This window comes from Pseudochaenichthys georgianus, chromosome 9 (genome assembly GCF_902827115.2).
Source record: "Pseudochaenichthys georgianus chromosome 9, fPseGeo1.2, whole genome shotgun sequence".
Taxonomy (NCBI): Eukaryota; Metazoa; Chordata; class Actinopteri; order Perciformes; family Channichthyidae; genus Pseudochaenichthys; species Pseudochaenichthys georgianus.
In genome coordinates, this window is record NC_047511.1 from 26,390,987 (window position 1) to 26,406,612 (window position 15,626).

Sequence of the window (15,626 nt, forward strand, 5' to 3'; positions counted from 1 at the left end):
CTGAAAGATCTATCTACACATTTCGTAATTATCTAATCTAGTGGCCTTATAAAAGTGTTGGCTGAAGTAACGCAGAATATATATATTTTTTTAATTGTAAATAATTAGAAACATTATTTATGTGCACAAGTACACACACATAACATATCTGGTACCCCGAACCATAGACATATAAAGAGTAGACGCTGCATCGACCGCTGCTGCCTATTGGCGCTGACGAGCCGTGGGGCCGCCATCTTGGACCGGTCACCCGCTCCACTCAGTGTAATCTGTCTGGCAGGCGCAATGAAGTGTCAGCGCATTTTATCAATCATAACTCGCTGAATACAAAACTGATTTTCACGGGGGGGGGGGGGGTTTCTGCAAACGTCATATATGTAGGCATGATACCGGACACATGATTCGGCGTATTTTAATATTCATGGTAGGCTTAACAGCAATAGAATATTCTGGTATTTGATAGCCTATGTTATGTATGATAGGTATTTTGCAAAAGACACACGATATATAATATATACACACACACACATAAAAAAACACTAATGGTCTATATATGATAGAGAAGCATATTGTGTAGGCCTATACTCAGCTATTTTAATAAGTTGAAAAATGAAGAAACAATAATACATTATACATAGACAGAAGTTATATATCAGTAAAAATGAATATCTATGTCATAAAAAATGAAAATGTACTTCTACATCTATATAAAAAATGTAAATGTTCAAGTTAAACACAAGAACATGACACCACCCCGCCCAAACCATATTTACACAAAGTTGCTCATGACACCCGAATGCCCCGTGCATGCGGCTCCTCCAAAGCATGACTGAGAACCTCTTTCTCATATCTTTGTCTTTGGGAAACCATCAAAATAAAAACGGGAGATTTGAGAGTCAACACAAAAACATTTTAAGAAGGAGGTCAAGCTTATTTTCTTCCTTCTTCTTCCTAGATAGATTAGATTAGATTTTAGATTTTAGATTTAGATTAGGACCCTTTGTGTTTCAGGTGACAAAGACTTCGTCAGGTAATATGCAATGGGAGCCTTCCAATGTCCGTGTAGGCCAACCACCATGAACACAAGAGCCTCAGTAGCAGCATCGGTCTCATTGTTTCCATCACCCATGTCTACAAAAGCAGACATTGACTGGTTATGTGGATTATATTGCACATGTTTTCTGATGGCCATGTCATCCAACATGAGTGAAACACATCCATATTTAGCCTGGTCGTCCTGGCATCTTCTCTCCAGCATATCCAGCATCATCTTGTTCAGGCCAGGCTTTCCATCCACCGAACACAGCCACCTGTAAAAAAATTGAGAAGTAGCTATTTAACGTACTTGCAACCGTAATTTCCAAAAATGAAATTGAACAACATTAAGACTACCTTTTTGTTGTAGTCTCTCTGAGGTATTTGTATGCCTTTGGACCATGTAGATGGAGTGTGAGGGCAAGCTCTCTGTGGTCCTTGGAGTACTCATGGCCCTGCTTTGCCTTCAAGTCTATTTGAAGATCTGAAATTGTATGAGAAAAAATTAATAAGTCCCCTTCATATAATAACAAAGGAGTTTAATAAAGAGTGTAAGAGTAAGATGTACATGAATTTCAAAGTGCTAATTTAATTTTACCTGAGTAGAAATTAAGCCTCTTTGAGTTCTTCATTAATGAGGTTCTTTTCCCTCAAATCCCCCAAAAGAGTCCTCACTGTGGTCTCTGCCCTCTTTTCTCTAGCCATGGCATTCTTCCTCTCTCGCTCGAGACTCTCCACTCTTGCTAAAGCTTCATTGAGTCTGGCCTTAAGAGCAGTAGGAGAAGTAGGCGAGACATCGCTATGATCCTAGAAAGAGGGATGAACATGGTTTGAGTGATGTTTCACTTCACACACATCACTTTGACACAACTAGAGTATGGCCCACATTATTTATTATAGTCATCACCTGTCAAAGCCACTGCCAGCATCATGCGTGTGTGTGTGTGTGTGTGTGTGTGTGTGTGTGTGTGTGTGTGTGTGTGTGTGTGTGTGTGTGTGTGTGTGTGTGTGTGTGTGAGTGTGAGTGTGCCAGGAATGCATGTTCAACATGTCTTCAATTGTGTGTGTATGTGTTTATTTGTGAGTGTGTTTAATATGAGTGGCAGCAAACAAGAGAGATTTTACTTTGTCTAGGACCATTATGAATGATGTTGAAAATAGAAATACTCACATCATTAGGCTGAGGTTGTGAGTGTGAGGTTGAAGCTTCTGGGTCGTCCTGAGGGGCCACAGACAGGCTCTCTTCAGCTTTTCTGGAAGGAGACGTAGTCCTGCCCTTTTCTGGCTAAAATGAAAAAGCATAATACTTGAAACACACACACACACACACACACACACACACACACACACACACACACACACACACACACACACACACACACACACACACACACACACACACACACACACACACACACACACACGCACACACACACACACACACACACACACACACACACACACACACACACACACACACACACACACACACACACACACACACACACACACACACACACACACACACACACACACACACACACACACACACACACACACACACACACCCCTGTTATTGATAATAGAATATTTACATTTATGAATGCTAATAGCCTTATGATGATACACCTACTCTTTGGAGGTGAACCGGGAAGCTGAAGATGGAGGGAATAACACCATCTCTGAGTCGGACAATCTGTCCTGTCAAACTCGTCCTGCTTAAAATGCTCACTGCAAATCACGGATGACTCGCTTGCAGTGAACCCTTCCCTCCTCAAAGCAACTTCCCACTTCTTTCTCATATCTTTGTCTTTGGGAAACCTTCAAAATAAAAACGGGAGATTTGAGAGTCAACACAAAAACATTTTAAGAAGGAGGTCAAGCTTATTTTCTTCCTTCTTCTTCCTAGATAGATTAGATTAGATTTTACTTTATTCATCCCACAACGGGGAAATTCACTTGTTACAGCAGCGATTTATAAAGTCTCAGTTGGCCATGAACATAATGTTTGCTGGCTACGATTTCGCTGGCGGACATCAATACAGTACAATAATATTCTATTTACAAAATACAACCAATTATAATGTTGAATCTTACTTGTGAAAAGTAATCCCCCGACCCCTGTTCGCAATCGTCCGCCGATTTGCACAGCAATATGCTGCACAGTGCTCTGGCATCTTGAAACCTCTGCTGTCTCTGGGTAGAATGTCTGTAGGATGACCGGTCCAAGATGGCGGCCGTATTTCTTGCGCCCCAGCAGCCAATGCGGCGTCTACTCTTTATATGTCTATGCCCCGAACACATCTGGTACCTACACCGGGAAGCCAATACGGAAGTGCCACACACTGCAGTTCATATATTGGCCGATAGGCGATGGCTGCAGAAAGGAGCAATTTCCATAGACCCCCATGTTAAAATGCCCAACTTTACAGCGGAAAAAAACATGTTTCTCTCCCTGGCTCCATACATTTTATTATCGATATAGTTAGATTCCACCTTCATGATTATGGATCTGTGAGTGAATTGTTTTCTAACGCGACCCTTTTATTTATATTAGGTCTTAAAGTTTGTGCATACATTAGGGCGTGGTCACTTTGATTGACAGATACGTGCCTCACTGTCAGCTAACAGCAACTTGTCCACTCTGCTAGGCTACAACCATAGAGGCTACAACGTTAGTTAGTCATAGTACTGTACTTGACCCTTTAGCTTTAGCCGTGTTCGTGGTGATATACCAGACAATTAAGATGTCGTGCTGTGCGCTTGAATGTACTAACAGAACTTCCAAGAAGTCTACTCACAGCTTTTTTCGGTGAGTAAAATGATAATATTATACATGTTAACCCCGTTAGCAGGTGTTTGTGTGCTTGTTAGCTTAGCTTGTTATGTAGCTAGCTAAGGACGTAACCCTTTATGCATGTGTATATATATATATACAGTTTAGTTTATGATTCAGCCTTGGGTAAGACTTTTATAGTCTATGGCTATGACGCCCATAATGCTAAATGGGAGCAAATGTTAAAAGGGGACCCAATTATCCCAGTGGTGGCCGCCGGAGTCCGCCGCCGAAGCTAACCGGAGCCGTAGCTAGCCCTTTGCGGCTCCGTTAGCTTCGGCCAGCGGCGGAGCCCGGCGTTATAACTGGAGATCAAGGAATGCAGCGAAACGCGGACTTGGTTCGCCTGCAGCCCGCTATAGTATTAGCTAAAGAAATGATGATGAACAAGTCTTATTAAGCTGAACATCGCCACAATTGTTCTGCTATGTATCGGTACTTTTTTTATTTTATTAACGTGTGAATGACAAGCATTAAGAATAACAACAAATAGCTATTTATCTTGCATATTATCTCGTTTGATTATGAATGTAACGTTTATATAGTGGAACTACACTGTTTTATCAAAACCAAAGTGCCACGCAGTAACTTGTTAGGCCCATGCATGTATTTCAGCAGGAAATGTGCAACCTAGATTACATTTACCAACACAGACTATATAGAAATATTTGTAAAAGTTGTTCATGCGTTACTAAGTGAATATGGCATTAACCCTCCTGTTGTCTTTGGGTCGGTTTTCATGTATTTTTGAATAAAGGTTTCCTTTCGGTGATCCAGACAGGCTGGACCAGTGGGTGCTGCACATCCGGAGGAATAAATGGTCCCCCAACGTTTCTTCTCGCCTGTGCAGTGCACACTTTTGGCGCATTTCCACTGCAGCGGGTAGCCCCGTTTAAGCGTCCTGGACCATCCTCAAGCGGCCAGGCCAGTTTTTGGTGGCATTTCCATATAGCCTAGTACCGGCTAGCGGGTACTTTTTCCCTCTTTTTCCGGCCCCATAAAATCGTGGTTCTATCAGACCAGGCCAGGGCTGTGACGTCAACACTCGACTGCTGATTGGTCAGAGAGAATCGTCACAAGATCGCGCGCGAGATCATCCCTCGCGTCACATATATATCAAGAAGCAAGCTTGCAGCATTTTGTAAACGGAGGAGCTACAAAAATGGCAACGTCGAAGAAAAGCACACCGTGGTCGACCGAGGAGGTGACGACGTTCCTACATCTCATTGGGGATGATAAAATCCAGCGGGAGCTCGACGGAACAACGCGAAATGTGAAAGTGTTCCAGGATGTCTCTGCACAGATGTCCGAGCGCGGATTTTCGAGGACTTTCCTGCGATGTAGGGAAAACGGAACGGCTTTACTGGAGTCCCTGCAAGGTACGCTCACTTCTAACAAAGACGTCTATTTTATCCTTACATTAATGTTCGACAACCCGTGCTTTTATGGAGCCCCAGAGAGCTACATAGCTAGCTAAGGCAGATAGCCTAGGCAGATAGCCTTAGCTAGAGCTATTGTTTGCTAACACCATATGTGCCATTGTTTACGTTCAGTTTTTCTTTTCTATAGTTGTTGTTGCTATTTAGTATTGTGCTGCAGTAGTTTGTGGAATTAACAAGTCATGTTGCTGTTCTAGATGATTACATTGGGACTCGTGAGGAGGAACATTCCCGAACAACGGTTGATGGCAGTGTTCCGTCCACATCGTCATCGAATCCAGAACGGACCCCAGCCGAAGAATCGACACCGACTCAACCACCAACACCGAGTGCCATCACGACACCGCAGCGTGTGGTTCTAGGTAAGAAATAGAAATGGCAAAACGACTGGAATTGTTTTTTTAAACCGTGGATCATCCATCGTCAGTAATTAAAATAAGCTATATCACTGTGTGGAAATGCTCTGTTACAAGTAAAGTCTTAGCTAGTAAGCAGCTAGTACAGTTGTGTGTGACATCCTATCCTATCATATACATACATTTATATTCATTATCAACAGGCTGGACATAATGTAATTCACTTTCACAATCATTGTAAACATCTAGGGCCTGAACTTTCTTTAGTTCACCTTACTGTTGTTCTGTTTATACATGTTATTCTTATATCCTTGTGTGACCTGTACCTGTCCTGTGTGTTTTCCTTATTGCTAATTATTATCTTATTGTCACCCAGGCAAGAGGAAACGAGGAGGAGAGGATCGGGCCCAGCAGGAACGGCACCATGACTGGGCAGCCGACGTGGCCCACGCTCCCTGATACTTCAAACAACCTTAATAGTTATTGTACATATTATATATTTTTTATCTAGTTAATTTTTAAATGCAACATTTGTACTTCCTTGTTTATTTATTTTCTTTAAAATGTTCATTTTATATTTACAATTCCATGTATATTTATGCTGGCTGCAATACAGTTTTACATTTTTTATTTGTATGCCTTTTTGATACAACATTTGTATTTTTATACTGCCATCAATAAAGTACTTCTTTGACTTATCTTATCTCTTGTTGATAATGAATGGCACCCAACAGAAAAAAATCATAAACATACATGAATTTATAAAGCAATAACAAACACCAACAGTTAGGAAAAAGCCCCATACTTTTAAGAGATTTAAAGCAAGAAATTGAGTTTTCTAGCTTGAGGTCCTCCTCTAAAACATTATTACATGTTTATTTTGTAATGGTATTAAGAATACATGATAAATACATAATACATGTAGAAATTGCTCAATTGTAATACCCTCGTTCTACTAGACTCAAACAACACATTCCTTATATATTTCAAAGACGAGAGAACAAAATAAACCTATAACCCATTCAAGCAAGCTTTTAACATGTCTAGAAGAAAGATTGAGGTTATATTTAATATATTATTTTATGTTGTGGATACTTTAGTCTCCATCCATGGTTACAATTGTCCACACTATTTTACACTTGCATTTATGAATATAGTGTTGCCGTGTTTTACACTTTAGTATTTATGTTTATAGTTAGCTTTGATATTCGCTTAATTGATTAGAAAGATTTTCTTTTCATGATCTGATATTTCCTCAAATGTCATTATGGGGCAGTACTTACTGGTGCTTGAATTTCAAATATTCAATTCAGATAATATTTGTTTAAAACATTTGACAAACACATGTATATGAAAAAAAAAGGATTTATTTATGTTCAATACAATGAATACAATACAATGCTTGCTGTGATCACTTTCCTTCTTGCTGTGATAACAAGCCACACACCAAGAAACAAGTAAACGATCGCTTCCACATCCTCCATTGTTGTGTGTGTTTTGTGAGTTGTGTCGCATTGAAAATGACGCCACTGCAGTTTTACCCAGCGTCGCTCCGACCAAAAAGCTGATCGCCCCGCCTACACTGCGTTGCTACCCCAGGTCCTAAACTGTAATGGAAATGCGCCACGGCCTCGGCCGGCCAGCGAGGCAGCCCGAGGCCTGAGCGAGGACGCTTAGGGACGCTTAAACGGGGCTACCCTGTTGCAGTGGAAATGCGCCATTTGAGAGTCATCCCTTCAGCACGGACTCATGGGTACAGATCCTTTTTTAAAAACAAAATAACTTGGTTCCATTTGTGAGTGTAAATTGTTGTTACTAATTAAATACATGTTATACATTATACAATGCTAAATAATTGTTATGGCACAGCTTGCACATCAGTGATGAGTAATGTTCTTTTTATTAAAGGCCAAATTAAGATTTTGCCAGTTAAGTAAAGAAAAATAGAAATCGATTTGTTTGCAAACCATCACATTTCTCTTCAATTTATGCAAAGACTCTTTATCATAGATAGAGAATTGCCATTTCCCCCACATACTCTATGTTAAAAACAGATGAATTATATTACCTTTTTTTTACATTATTTTAATAGCAACATTCATTCATCTGTTGTCATCTTATAACTTATTTATCTTAACAGCTATCACTGTAAAAAAAAATGATTTAATTTAATTTTACTATACAATATTTATCTTTACATTCTGTTCTTGCATATGTCTTATTATATTTACGTGTATATAGATTTCTGCCTGCACTAATTTATTATTCTTAATTTAATTTTGAATTTCTTTTATTGTTTTATGTCTTATATAACTGTTGCATTGTTGGAGGAGCTCGGGACAGATGATTTTCATTGCCATTCCCACACTGTAGCCTATGTGCTATGACATAAATCCTTTGAATCTGAATCTTGGAAACACGTAATTGTTGAATGGATTAACTGCATAGTTAACATGTTGGCCCTCTATTGTCTTTTATAATGCACTCTTACATTTAAAACAACATTATTCAAAAGAAAGTTGAATATCTACAGACCTCAAAAAGTTATTTTATGTGTTTTTGTTTATTATTTTTATTAGGGAAGGAGATGCCTGAAAAACACTGCAGTGCCCACCATTTTCTATTTCACCAATGGCAAAGAACAACAGCCTGGAAGGAAAAGCAGGGTGAGTAACAATGACGAGGTAAGTGACACTCCTAGTTCGACTGTTAATAGCAATGAGGAGGTTGCCGATGTCGACCATGGTAGTGGTGAAAACAGTCTTGCTGCTGATCAGAGCAATATATCATTATGATACAAGGCATGCCTGAAGAAGCCTTTGTTGTTCCACATGTGGAGCATAATGACATTCCAACAGTCAATGCTTGTGAGGAGGGTGTTGGTTTGGGTAGCAGCAGCCAACAAACAAAACAAATTGGAAAACAGGCAGACTCCGCCTCTGTTCACTCTTACACTTGGGCTTTAAACCAAGATGGGTCATACTGAATAGTTTGTGCACACATTTCTAACATGTGATCTTTCTTTCATGTAGGACGCTTGAGGGAAGTTGCAACGCCTCGGCCAATGGGATGTCTTCTCCACGTGAAAGAGATTGAAGGCATAATTTATAACTTGAGACAATTTTCCAAAAGTTATGACTTGTATTGGCTTAGATAGTAATGGATTACATCGAACACGAATCAAGATCGTATAGAAAGAAATGAAAGTGTAATCCTTAGTTACATAGGAAGAGATGTAATCGGATTAGTTTTACTTTTTTTAATAATAGGGAAACTCAGGATTACAATCTTATTCAAAACCTAAAAAGAGCAGATAGTGGTTGTTGTAAAATGATCAAATGGTATCTCTTCTCTGGAAGCGGTACTGTTCTCTAGGCTAATACTTTCATTGTGAATCTATACACCTACTGCCTGAATCTGCTTTATGGTATTATATTATACATTTTAAGTAAAAAAATCATATTCATATTTCTTCTCTCCTGTGTTTATTTGCATTACATTTGATATTGAAGTAATCCAAAACAAAAAGAAAGTTATCAGGTTACATTACTTTTATATCTTGATACTCACATGAAGTTACTGGTTGTGTTTTTGGCAAGTAGCCCTCCCAACCCTGTACATAAGTTATATCATTTTAATTACTGATACAGTTGTTGCACATCTTTAATTTATTTTGTAGTGTACTTAAGTCATACAATGATTCGAAACCTTTACTTTTCATAAAATGCAAGATGTAACTTTCAATGTGGCTTTATCACATTTTCAATGTAAATAGATCTGATTTAAATAAAGAGTAAAAGCACAATCTTAAATGTTGACAGTTATCATTTTCCTATGCTTATTGTTAATGTAGTGGTGTTATGAACAAAATGTTGTCCTAAAGGAAATTAAGATGTTTTTTATTTGTTGACAAAAGATTTAAAGTAGATGCTCACAACATGTGGGAACATTTATAGAGAAAAAATGTTCTATTGTAAAACAAATATTTATCTGCATACTGAACAATTTAGAAACTCTCTCAAAGGTATTATCTTCTGTGACGGTACGACCCTGTAGGGATTGTGGGTATTGCACTTCATAATTACATTCTATGGTATGCTTATGACATTGATGCCAACATGGGACTAGGGGAGACCTTCCTGTTGTTTGCATTGTCACTGACAAATGACAGTGTAGTATTCATTGTCAAGATTTTGTGTTTTTAAACTTGGGACTCTTTTCAGACTGCTCCGGCTTGGGAAAAGATTTGAGCCTTAATGTGTAATGTTTTCTGTATTGTATGGTAAGCTTATCCTTTCATTTGATAGTCCCATTTGGATGTGATAGCTAACATTTTCAGTAAGCAGTAGACAAAAGAAGTGAAAATATGAATGTAATTTATTTTCAATATTTACATAAATACATAATTATTTTAACAAATAAAATAACAAAAAACATCATAACAAATACAAAATAAAAGGTTTGACAGACAGCCATGCCCAGCATGGGCCTGGAGAGCTGCAGAGTCCATTGGGGGAAGAGGGGGGGGTGGGATGTGGGGAAGAGGAAGAGCAGCCATGTTAACAGTGTTATGGCTACAGATGTAATATCTAACTCAACATTAGCCATGACAGTCTGGGCTTAGCAAGGGCCTTAGAATACATACTCTAAAGGCCAAATCCAAAAACAGTGATACTGACATTTTAGCAGTTCACAGTCTTTGGAGGTGGTCTTTCAGGCAATTGGCTAGTGACTTTACAAAAAATATCATTTCCCCAAGGGGTGAAATTAACTCCATCTCGCAAAAACAGCCCAGGACTGTCATGTCTAATGTTGGAGTGGTCAACAATGGCACCATTTAGGCTATGAACAAAAGTAGCCATAACACTGTTAACAAACTTCCGGGCCTTGTCCATTTTGACAGGATTTGCACCAGCCCTCCACCGGCGCCTCTGGGAGAGCATGATCTTCAAGCCAGGGTGCCGATGGTGAAGCTGGTGCAGGTCCTCCTTCATCTGGTTCAGCAACTGAACACTGGGCACATCCCCCAAGTCATTGCCGCCACAGTGGATGAGGAGGACATCCGGGACTGCTCTTCCTCGCAGGGAGTAGGAAAAGAAAGGGAGGACACCTCTCCAGCGCAGTCCACCCCAACCGAACCAGCACACCCTCAGGTCGAGGCCAAGGTTGCTGCCGATGGTCTCTGTAGCTCTCTGGGCTCCATGCCGGACATAGCTGTCTCCGATTATCCATACAGTCACTATGGGAGGAAAATAAATGAGAGCAACAAATGCTTCAGATCATGAGGAATATCAAATGAATTATAAAGGGTTTCTCATTTTGTTCCTTTGACAATAACATGCAAAATAACTATGAAATCACACCTGTATGGTTAAAAGTAACAAGAGAGCAAAACCTCAAAAAACAGATTAACAGCACACAGTTTATATATATATATTTATATACTGTGTGCTGTTTATCTACAAGTGTACACACATGTATATGTATAGTATGTTTGTGTGTAATGTCAACCATCTGAAGTCATGTAAAGTAAGCCAGGACCATCAACTTACAGGTTGTGCATATTTCATTAATCACATTTAATTCACGCAACACTGGCCATATCTCTGCTAGTTTACAAAGTTTAGTTACAAATGACATTTATATCTGAAAAACGGTGAAGCACTTAAAAAACAATTGTATAGTGTAGGTTCAAGAACATTTAAATCAAAAGAACAAGTTTTGTAAAGTTACAGGGTATCTTACCTTCAGAATATGCCGGGAACGAGGAGCAGTGACCTCAAGCTGGGTTGTTAGCATAGGTTGTTAGCTTAATACTGAATAGAGCATGTTAGCTTAGCTTCTTAGCCTGAGCTAGGTCTGAAACGTCACGCTCGGTGGCAGCAGGTCCCGCCCTGTCCCACCTCGGCTCCGCCTCAGCCCCGCCTCTTTGCCCTTATTTGGAGCAGGCGGGAGTTAGACTCTGACGTCGCTGTCGAGCCGTTAGTGGCCGACTCCGCCTACTAAGGGCTTCACGGCAACTCTGCAGAATCCTATGGGTGACGTCACGGACCCTACGTCCATTTATATATACAGTCTATGATATAAACACTAGATGGCTCACACGCGCTGCTGGCCAATGGAGACCGACGTTGCCACTTGGCCGCCATCTCGCTACACGCAGTGCTCTCATTCATAACATTATGGTTTACTATTTAAATAACCATAGCTTGCTCAATTTTCAACCGATTTTCAAACGGCTTGGTTTTTTATAAACATCAAAGATGTAGTTATGATACTGCATACTTATAATCATGGACTTTCATATGAAAATAACATTAATCAGATAAAGCAATAGCTATACACACACACAAGGTATTTATATTAAATATTTGCCGGTGTATATATTTCCATTTATTTTATTATATTGTCAATATTTAAAATAAATTATAAATAAATTATAAAATTAAAATACATTTATATTTTATATATAAAATCGGTCTCATGTTACCACTCTGTAAACCAAGAGTTGTTAATTGAGCAATGCCTTAGCTTGAAGAACAGGGACACAACTAATGACAATAGCATATGTTGGTATATTATTTAGATATTCACACCTTTATCAGAAGAACCAAACCAACATAAAATGTGCTCACAGACAGGCCAGTTCTGTCTAATTTATCACAATTATTTTTGACATGAGATCTTCATATCATCCTAGTTTTGTATTTAGTTTCTAGATTTGTAAACAAATCCAGAACCTTTGAAATATGTTATTGAAAAAAGACCAAGAATAATATAAACTGTACCATATGTCCTTCTGTAGTCCATGTGTGGTTTGTCTTGACTCACCCCGGCTGATATATCACAAAATCCACTGTTTAAATTGTTCCCTATATTGCCCCTATGCCCCTGTAAGGTGTCCTTGGGTGTTATGAAAGGCGGCCCCCCAACATAAATGTATTATTATTATTAAGAAGAACAACTTGGTGTGGTGTGGAGGGGATGTAGGAAGCAGGAGCAGGTGGGGAGAGATGGGGCTTCAAGGTTCAAGGTTATTTGTTTTAAATGTGTCTTGCACACAATAAAATAAAATACAGTATACCACAAAACCAATAAGACACACAGTGACACATGGCACACTAACAATCAATCATCGTCCAGCCTCAGCTTTGGTATTCTTTCACAACCATGTTATGGGTTTATTAGACTGAGCAAACATAAACATATGTGGTGATCCCACGGGTTCTTGTTTGCAATTGAGCAATGCCTTAGCTTGAAGAACAGGGACACAACTAATGACAATAGCATATGTTGGTATATTATTTAGATATTCACACCTTTATCAGAAGAACCAAACCAACATAAAATGTGCTCACAGACAGGCCAGTTCTGTCTAATTTATCACAATTATTTTTGACATGAGATCTTCATATCATCCTAGTTTTGTATTTAGTTTCTAGATTTGTAAACAAATCCAGAACCTTTGAAATATGTTATTGAAAAAAGACCAAGAATAATATAAACTGTACCATATGTCCTTCTGTAGTCCATGTGTGGTTTGTCTTGACTCACCCCGGCTGATATATCACAAAATCCACTGTTTAAATTGTTCCCTATATTGCCCCTATGCCCCTGTAAGGTGTCCTTGGGTGTTATGAAAGGCGGCCCCCCAACATAAATGTATTATTATTATTAAGAAGAACAACTTGGTGTGGTGTGGAGGGGATGTAGGAAGCAGGAGCAGGTGGGGAGAGATGGGGCTTCAAGGTTCAAGGTTATTTGTTTTAAATGTGTCTTGCACACAATAAAATAAAATACAGTATACCACAAAACCAATAAGACACACAGTGACACATGGCACACTAACAATCAATCATCGTCCAGCCTCAGCTTTGGTATTCTTTCACAACCATGTTATGGGTTTATTAGACTGAGCAAACATAAACATATGTGGTGATCCCACGGGTTCTTGTTTGCAGACAGCGGCGATTGGAGCATCCGTAGGCTGCACAAAAGTCCGGCATAGTCAGGTACTTCTGTAAACACAAAGCCAGCAAATTCCTGTATCATAATGCAAGATGTTTTTAACAAGCCAAACCACTTGGAATAAATCATGTGTAACTTAAGTTATGTTGAAAAGAAAGAGCAGTTCTGCCTCTCCCACTGGTGTAAAGTTGCTGGGTGAACTTTGTAATACTAGGTCTCACTGACAGCCTCTTGTTATTAGCCAGCTAATAAATACAACCACATACACAAAGAAAAGCTGCAATTTCAACATGTCCAAGCATCCTGTATCATAGCCATGCTAATAATGTTTATAATAAACCAAACCGTTTGTAAATCAGTCAAGATTTCAGCGAGTTAAGAGTATTTTTGTGCCGATCACTCACCTGACAACAGCTACTATAACGCGAATCAGAGTAACTGTTGACTGTAGCAAGATGGCGGCCAGTCAGCTACGCTGGAAAATCTCCCATGAGCCATCTAGTGTTTATATATATCTATGATTTTATCATCATGCGCTAGCAACTCTCTTAGGAATGAATGAGGCCCCGCCTCCCACGCTGTATCCAGTTCTTATTATACATCCATGACTCGATGCCACAATGTGAAATTTACCAAAACATTGTATCTGGTGAGACTGAAACTGTGATACATTTTCTGACCAAAAGGGGGCGGCAGCCGAACATTCTCTGAGATGGGATCAGGGTCTGTGAGGAGGTCGACATGCAGAAACTCGTATCGTGTGCTGGGTCCTTATCCCATTGCGACGCAGCAATAAAGGGTAACACACGTTTATTAGAGAGAACATAGTATGTAACAGGATAGAAAAGAAGGTAATAGAATATGATTGTTCAAAAACAAGAACTAAAATCCCCTTTAATCTGAAAAAGGTCTATTTAAACTATTCAAATTATATTGATAATGCAGTTTATGAGACTCAAAATATTTCTTGCACAGTTTTATTTAAAGCAGCCTCACTCACTCAAAACGCCAGGTTCTTCTGGCTCTCAGGTAACCTTGCTTTCAAGAATTGTGCAAAAAGCTACATAATGTGAATTGTTAGAGTATCATATAATGTAATGATTAAAATATCTACAATGATGTGTTACTTTTCCTTTCATCGTTTAGTCTTGATGGTCAAAGTCAATAGCAGATACCCTCCTACTTCACACACACACACACACACACACACACACACACACACACACACACACACACACCACACACACACACACACACACACACACACACACACACACACCACACACACACACACACACACACACACACACACACACACACACACACACACACACACACACACACACACACACACACACACACACACACACACACACACACACAAACCCTAACCCACCCAAATTATTTTTAATCTGGGGTTTTACCTGATCAAAACAGTATAATATAATACAAATATGAAATAATATACAAACTGTTTGTATTAGACCCCTCGGTTGTCCTAACTGACTTTTCTCTGATACAATAAAATGTCCCCACTAATGTACTTACACCTGTAGCCATTGCTCAGATACAGTGAATATATTATGATTGGGTTGGGTCTATGGTCAGAACACCATAGCGCCATCCTGCCGCCTTACTGTCACCACCATCATTGTCATGGAGACCATGTGAGTTAATGTGTGTGTGTGTATGTTTTTGCTATACCCAGGGCACAAAAGGCAGACTGACACAGAGTCTGATAGGGGTCATGACCCCTCACAGCAGGAAGCTCAAACTGTGGCTCCTTGCCTTCTCCTGTCCTCCTGGTCAAGGTTTTTATTCATGTGTCTACACGTGTGCACCTTACATCTGCACTTGTACAGTCCGTTTTTGTTGTTGTTTAATTTATTTTGTTTTGTGAGGGTTGTTGCACATGTGTCCGTTTACTTTGGGAAAGGCACACAGACAAGTAGGCGCATATGCAACAACACAGAAATATAAATCACCAGGCTG

At 39.4% G+C, this 15,626-nt stretch overlaps 2 long non-coding RNA genes across 5 annotated transcripts; both read right to left on the reverse strand.

Annotated features, from left to right (window-relative positions):
• Positions 1-764: 764 nt before the first annotated feature.
• On the reverse strand, positions 765-3,319 carry LOC139434417 (uncharacterized). Of its 4 annotated transcripts, none has more exons than XR_011643767.1 (6): positions 3,133-3,319; positions 2,669-2,856; positions 2,207-2,316; positions 1,634-1,842; positions 1,393-1,519; positions 765-1,310 (listed from the first exon to the last, which is right to left on the reverse strand). It is a non-coding gene; the product is annotated as an uncharacterized lncRNA (long non-coding RNA). The 4 variants fall into 4 exon arrangements; XR_011643766.1 differs by having other exon boundaries at positions 2,207-2,341; XR_011643765.1 differs by having other exon boundaries at positions 766-1,310; positions 2,207-2,320.
• A 10,220-nt stretch (positions 3,320-13,539) lies between these two features.
• Positions 13,540-14,229, reverse strand: LOC139434418 (uncharacterized). The gene is made up of 2 exons (XR_011643769.1): positions 14,039-14,229; positions 13,540-13,684 (listed from the first exon to the last, which is right to left on the reverse strand). It is a non-coding gene; the product is annotated as an uncharacterized lncRNA (long non-coding RNA).
• Positions 14,230-15,626: the final 1,397 nt, after the last annotated feature.